The sequence below is a fragment of the Mercenaria mercenaria genome, chromosome 4 (assembly GCF_021730395.1).
Source record: "Mercenaria mercenaria strain notata chromosome 4, MADL_Memer_1, whole genome shotgun sequence".
Taxonomy (NCBI): Eukaryota; Metazoa; Mollusca; class Bivalvia; order Venerida; family Veneridae; genus Mercenaria; species Mercenaria mercenaria.
In genome coordinates this window covers 46,361,987-46,370,096 of record NC_069364.1, presented here as the reverse complement: position 1 = coordinate 46,370,096, position 8,110 = coordinate 46,361,987, and the positions used below count along the sequence as shown (strand labels likewise).

Below are 8,110 nucleotides of genomic sequence, written 5' to 3'. Positions count from 1 at the left end.
CAACGCATTTAGTTATCAAAGTCATAGAACTATAAATTTTGAAATACTTGATTTCATAACAGTAAATATTTCAACAAAAAGAAAAAAAATCTAATGCATGCATTAAATGTAAGCGTATCTATATAATACTGACAGCTTACAAAAAGTAGTGTCATCGAAACAAATAATCTTTTCCAACTATCTATTTAACTAACATGTTTTTCATACGCAATACATTAAATATTTCAAGCCGATAGTTAACGAGTCATCCCTCAACGTCATTGTGCGTATGTATTGAACCTAAATGGAAAAAAAGATCAGTCATAATTGTTATTAAATCTAAATAATATTTTCTAATTAAAACAGACACTTTTGGTTCATTATTGGATGCACTTGCTAATTACTAGAAATCCACGAGCAGACGCTTCTAGACTGGCTCATAGACATAGATATAATTATTTTTCAGTTATATTTTATTCTATTTTTCAAATACGGTGAATCTTTATCTTATTTTCAATATGATAATCTTACAATCTGAGAAAATCTTTAGAACAGACTGGCTTTTCAAATAAAACTGAAATTATAAAAAAAACACTATTATCAGTATTGTGACTAATATACTTGATTTTCTACACATACAAGTATGATACAGCAACTTCTATGTTATTTCAAAACTGTTTTAATCAATTTTGTGCTCTCTCATTTATAACATTTGCTTTAATCATATGCAGTAGAAAAAAGGATGGGGTCGTTTAGTCTGTATTCAGACCCGATGTTTTCTTCACAGGAGATAATAATACAAATGCTGTATAATTATGCACGCCTTAGATAATATAAGAGTTAAGAGAGGAGGTACTGAGAACAAGTAAAAGCGAAAAAGTAGAACTTTAACAAGAAATAACATTAAAAAAACAATGTTAACATTAAACGTTGTGCAAGCAGTTTATAGTATGATTGCTAAAAACGTGCTACATTTTTGACTCCGTCTTAGTTGCAGTTGAAATATCTTGAACGTTCACTAAGCTGGTACATCGTAGAATTATATGCAGTGTAATGATATGAAGTAAACTGAGTGTACTAAATTTCTGTGTATTTGACTGCATTTCCTGTAATTTACCGACTGCCTGGTCCGGTATCTAGACATTGCATTAGTTACGGTATACATGTAGCTCTAGGAACGCTAACACTCGTTGTTTAAATATTTCTATGAATGTGTAAGACATTTATAATATTAAGAACAGGTGTCAGTGTGATGAGAACGTTTTTGATAATATAGTCGGATAATATATTCGTGATACACTTTATCTTATTGAGAAGTTACTAAACAATGATGTTGTGATCGGCGGGAAAATAATTATTTGCGATGTCTAAAATTGAATGGGATTGATTAAAAGAACAAAAGAACAATACTGGAAAAGCTGATGACTGTAAGTGAATATTTATATATCATTTCATGTTTTTTACGATATATTTGTATTTATTTGAATATCATGTGAGAATACCGTAATTGTGAATTATCTGACGGTGAGCTTAATTAGCTCCGTAGGTATAGAGCGTTGGTCTACGGATCTCGGGGTCTTGAGTTCGATCCTCTGACGGGGCGTATGTTCTCCGTGACTATTTGATGAACGGCATTGTGTCTGAAATCATTAGTCCTCCACCTCTGATTCAAGTAGGGAAGTTGGCAGTTACTTGCGGAGAACGGGTTTGTACTGGTACAAAATCCAGGAACGCTGGTTAGTTTAACTGCCCGCTGTTACATGACTGAAATGCTATTGAAAACAAAGCGTTAAATCCAAAAGAAACAATCAAACATAAGGATAGAACTGCGATTTATTGAAATCGTACATCAACAATTCAATTTGCATTTATCTTCAAAAACAAATTCTTAATAAAACTGTAATTGTCAAGTTGAACCCGAAATTTTATTTACTTCAGCATAGAAAGGCTATGTCGAAATTATTTCACTATCTCGTCTCCCTAGATTTTCTTCAAACTGCGTTTGGAAAAAGATTGTTTTTAAATTTCTAGTATACATGTTAAATGTAGAAAAGTTCAACCGCGTCATTGATGACTTTTATTTGAACAGAACTTTGTACTCATAATTTGTTCACTTAATATCTGAAACTCTTAACATTAGATTTCTTATTTTTACTTTCGAATAATGTAGAATTTTTAAAATGGTAAATGGTGCATGTGTTGCAGTTATCATTGTCAGATAATTTGATATTGGAATGATTCTTTATTGCTATCAATATTGTATTTCTTATTTGAAATTCTATATAATAATTGCACAGAACTATAAACAAATTAAAATGTTGAACGTTTGGTTCACTGCTCGCACTGAAATATCGGGCCTCGACATTTCTGTTCTAAGTAATTTTTCTGTTTTATGTTCTAAGTTCTTTTTTTACTGCGTATAAATAACTGTTATTTCGATTATATTCTGTCGTGATGGTTTCGCTTTTACGACGTAATAAAAGCCTTTTACCAATTGTAAAAATAAATATCGAAAATAGATATGAATATTATTCCGTGAAAAGCAATTTAAATGTTCGTGCCTTGGAAAAGAATCTTTTTTCAAGTTAACAAAATACTTCTGGTTTAAACCAGATAATATTTTGTTTTTACTCCTTTAAACAAAACTGCCAACTTCCCCACTTGAATCAGAGGTGGAGGACGAATGGTTTCAGATACAATGTCCTTTTATTAAATTGTCACAGAAAACATACGCCTCGTCGAGGGCCCGAACTCACAAGCACGAATTCCCTATTGAGCTAAGCGGGCGGGTCATGATATTTCGTTTTTATGATAATTATGATACTTAATAATTTCAAAATATTATTTCGAATTTACGACGTTATATCAAAAAGTATTTAAGATCGCAAATAAAATTGCTGGAGGTCTTGCGAAAAAGTCATTGTAAATTAATAAAGAACAACAAGTTAAAATCTATTAAATTGCAGGCTACATTGTACAAATTCTTAAATAAAAGATGTTCTGATTTTGTTGTTGTTGTTTGGTGTGTTTTTTCGCTACTTTTACAATATTATTTTAAGCCAAATATACTTTGTTGATGAGTAATATGTAATGATTACTTGTCATGATTGTAGTACATATTGTAGGATATAGTGCATTCTAAATGTTGTTTACAATGTTTCGAATAGTTATTTATTAGATCAAATATTTTGTAAAGTAATGATTATAAAACTCATTGTAGGTGACAAAAGGCGCTAATCGAAGAAAAAAAAATATCAGAGACGAACAATTACACATGAATAAGATATACATGATCAAGAGAAGAACTAATATACATGCATAACATCCCAGGTGCGTATATAACTGTATTTTGCATCGAGAGTCATGTTGATTTTCGAAGGGGTTAGAAAAAACTATTCTAAATTTCATCTTTAGAAAAAAGCAGAACAAACTAGCCTTTGACAACAACCATCCAGTTGAAAGTAATACATCTACTGTTCAGATAAAATTGAATTTGATAAAAATGCATAAGATACTTTTGTACGAATTTTCAACATATTATGGCATTGATTTTGCCTATTACTGGATTTGCATACCTTATGCCATGATATTCTGTTTATTCAAAATAAGTAATACATTATTTAGGAGATGATCATATGAATACCAGAATCAATTATTTACTTTCGGAAACTTATTATTTATTTACTTTACATCTTAGTCTCGTTTGGCTATACCGACTAGAAAAACTTATTGTGTTATATATTCTGACTTCTTCTCTGATTATCTAGTATTTCGAGTAGACAATGGACATTATTATACAAAATTTGAATAGCTTCAGGAGTTATGCCATGTGAATAAAACACAGGGTCTGAACACAGTCTAAACTTGGTCCAGACCATTAAAAAAACAAACCTTTATACCTTTATGTGAACAACCATAGTTACATGTATATTACGATGTTAAAATATTTTTTTAGCTAATGATATACCAGTTCAGTTTGTCTATATTTTCTTTTATAGATGTAACGTTGTCTATTTATCTGTCCCAGGCATTGTTTTCTCCTGTACATGTACTAATCTATTATCATCTAGTTACTGACATTTTAATTCATGAACCAAATGTGGAGAACTCGATAGGATAGAACACTGCAGAAAGTTCATTTAATTAGCTGCATTTTTCTTAAAGATGTAAGCAAAACTGTTTGTGTTTTGTTTTCAAGCAAAACCTTTATCTTTATTTGCAGGTCAAATATTGAACAAGGATCAGAAGAAAGAATAGATTTAGACATTTGTGAAAGGAACAATGGAAACTTTGGAAGTTTACTCTTCCTGAAACGTATAACTACAACAAAGATGTGATCATTGTATTAGAAACTGAATTTCCCAGTCTTCTAGTGGTTTAACTAGCTTACCAAGGCATATACCTTCATGATTTATGCACTTATCTTTTTCATGTTTTTTTTTTCTTTTTATATTGTATCTTATCGAAGTAGCATTGAAAACAACGGGAATATATAAATATTTAAGAGAAAGTTACTACATTTTGTACTTGGAATAACTTATTTTGATAAAGAGAAGATACGACGTTTGATTGATTCTGATATAAGCACATTTGTATTTGTTATTGATATCTATTTTGATGGAATATAATGGAATTGAGATACATCGGTTGGACAAGCGATGCAACCTTGACTCAGCCCATATGTTTACTCGTATAGCTTACCTTTTTGATCTTATTTAAAATTCCTATTTAAATAAAAACTATTTATTTGTTTTTATTGGATTGTTCGACAAAGATTAGATATCAGAAATGTATAGCTATGTTTCTTACGAAGCTTTTAAACTTAGCTACTTACAGATTATATGTATGGTAACACTTAAGAATTAGTTACTTTAACTATGTTTTCCATTTTAAAATTAGAAAGCATTTGTAACGGGTATCAGGTGTAAACTGTCTCAGTTATAAAGCTTTGTATAAGCGGTTGTTAAGTAAGACTATATATTGGTCAAAATAGTAGGAAAGCTTTTACTTGCGAGGAAACCCGTGTTCGATTTTTCAGTCGGACATATTTTTTGTTGATTAAGCATTTTTAAAATAGTTTAAAAACAAAAGATAATGTTCTAATACTTATAATGTGACAAACTTTCAAGAAGGATCATTCTTAGCCCAAAATCTGGAGTCCAGGTGTTTTTTTTATTTCTTATTATACATTTCTCTGTAAACCTATTGAATTTCTTCTAAATTGCATACTTTTACCCTTTATAATAAATACGTTATTATTATTTTGAGTAAGCATGTAGCTGTTTGGGCATCAAAGCGTATATATCAACAAACACTAAATATTAACAGATAAAAGTGAAAAATGTGAATTGAAACATTCGCTTTTATCTTAATTTAATAGATAAAAGAAAATTATAAGGGGATTCAAACCAGGAACTAAAGAACTAAGAAATTCTACACGGTCGGGTAGGCATAACGCTTTACCACATGGCCGATCAGTCAGTAAATAGTATGTAAATATTTTTCATTAACTGTGTGGTTCACCTTGCTCAAATGACAGGTTATCCCTATCAAAATTTCTAGTTTTATGCATGTGCAGGCTTTTCATTTATTTTGCAAATAAGTTATAATTTATATACATACACAAGATACTGGAAAAAATTATCAGCCGCGGATAGGGTAGTATTGATAAAAGGCAACGTTAAATGTCGCAACGCCGCTAAATGTCGCAACCACCGTTAAATGTCGCAAGGGTGACGTTAAATGTCGCAACCACCGCTAAATGTCGCAAAATCGTCTTCCGCTAAATGTCGCACCTTTAACGTTAAATGTCGCAAAAATTTGCCCACCGTTATATGTCGCAACACCAACGCTAAATGTCGCACAGCAAAATAAGGTAAGTTAAACAGTCTTTACAACTTAAAGATAAGACTGGGTAATGCATGCTTGATTTGGGAAGGCCTGAATTTACCTTTCACACCTGTATATAAAAAACGTTCCCACAGATACGGACAGAGGAACCCCGTACCTACCGCACGTCGCCGGTGACGCTTTAGTTTTAAACTTGTGCCCCCCCCCCCTACACACACACAAGTTTTAAACTTGTGCCCCCCACCCCGCCCCCCCCCCCCCCCCCCCCCCCCCCCCACACACACACACACCCCATCCTCAATCAACAAGTCTGGCACCCGGCTTGTTGTGGAACGAAATTCAGGTCGACTAAATACATGCGATACAACGCGCGACAATACGGAGCGCGAGCGAGCTTAATAATGTCTCGTCAGCTAAACAGGACTCCATAGAATTACATAGTTCAGATCTGAAGTAAATCTAGTACTGTGGCGAGTACCACGTTAGTGTTCAAACCTATAGATATTAAATATATAACGTATGTATGGTGCAAAACCACTGAAAAGCAAACGTGCAGATTAGTGTGAAAGGTCAATTCAGCCCTTCCCAAATCAAGTATGCATTACCCAGTCTTATCTCTAAGTTGTAAAGACTGTTTAACTTACCTTATTTTGCTGTGCGACATTTAGCGTTGGTGTTGCGACATATAACGGTGGGCAAATTTTTGCGACATTCAACGTTAAAGGTGCGACATTTAGCGGCAGACGATTTTGCGACATTTAGAGGTGGTTGCCACATTTAACGTCAACCTTGCGACATTTAACGGTGGTTGCGACATTTAGCGGCGTTGCAACATTTAACGTTGCCACAAACACCTTCATATTTTACTCTGCAGGTCTTAGTCGTGTAACGTATCGTTGACATTACAGTTGTTATAATGATATCTTAAAACAATGTGCGTCATTTCAAGTCTTATGATTCACAGGTTTTGATTTATTCATGCTAATGTTAAGGATCTGCCACAACATACATGCTTGTATTTGTTAAAGGGAGCAAACTCAAATAAAAGGGTTCAATTTTAATATCTTTTTATAATTTTGAATTAAGAAGAAACCAATTAAAGGGAGCAAACTCTTTGAAAGATAAACGTTTTATTCTGTATTTATTTTGAGCTGTAATGCAACTTCTGTTGTTGCAGACTTACTGTGTGAGTACTTATTTTAATTAGAAATAGTGTACCGGTAAGACTATGTAAGCACAAATATTGTCAACATATTATTTACATTTTATAGGGTAAAACATTGTTAATATTATTAACCTGCAAAGATTAAATTAAAATTTGTGAAATGATCGTGAATTTTTCGTCTTACGACTTCCCTGTCAAAAAGTAAATCAAGATTATATGGAAATATTATTGGTGCAATAGCTAAAACTAACATCGCATTCGTTTCTGCAGTCGATATGTGTGCTTGTTTCAGTAGAATGATTGCTATTTCGGAGAGATTTGATTTTTTTTCACGTCGTCTTTAATACAGATCTAGCATGAGGTTAAACTCGTTTTTCTGTCCAATAAAGTAGGTATCATTTTGATTAGTAATCATTGTTGGAGCAAAGGGGAAATGTTACAATAAACTAATTTTCAACTTCATTTGAAAGAAAATATAAAACGTGTTAATTTGCAAACTTTCAAGTTTAAGATATTTATTTCTCTGTGTAATACCGGAAGCTGATTTCATCAGACTTTTTGTTGCGTTAGTTTTGTTAGGATCCTGCTGTAATTCGAAAAATCTTAAGTAATTGCTTAGCTAAGTTTGTTATTTTATAAGTATGCTATTGCTTAAGCTGTTGTTATTGAATGCTGATTTTTTCTATACCAATGTATTTATAGCTACATTAAACTATGGTTAGTAGTATTTACCTGCAGTACTTATTTCAGTCTCGCAAATATGATATATCTATTTATGCACGATATCAAGAACTTAAGTATTTGCTTAAGTATATTTCTTACTTTTATACTTCATTTCTGTAATATTCAGAATGAATTGTTTTGCTTTGATCTGTGAAATAATCATGTACGGATCTGATATAGATGAAAAAGTCAACACTGAAGATGCTTAAAGGGCAAAAACAAGCATTTGAAATAACAAACTTAGCTAAGCAATTACTTAAGATTTTTTTTGTGAAATCGGAGCCTGGAATCCAGGTTATTCCCACAATCTATATATACTGGGATCCCACTGAGATCAAATGGGATCCCAGCGGAATTTCAGTGGAACCTTACCGGGATCTCTGTGGGAAAAAT

General features: G+C 32.3%; 1 long non-coding RNA gene across 1 annotated transcript; it reads left to right on the top strand.

The window, feature by feature from the left end:
- The first annotated feature begins 720 nt into the window (after positions 1–720).
- On the top strand, positions 721–5,646 carry LOC123553364 (uncharacterized). The gene is made up of 3 exons (XR_006686715.2): positions 721–1,406; positions 3,200–3,309; positions 4,202–5,646. It is a non-coding gene; the product is annotated as an uncharacterized LOC123553364 (long non-coding RNA).
- Positions 5,647–8,110: the final 2,464 nt, after the last annotated feature.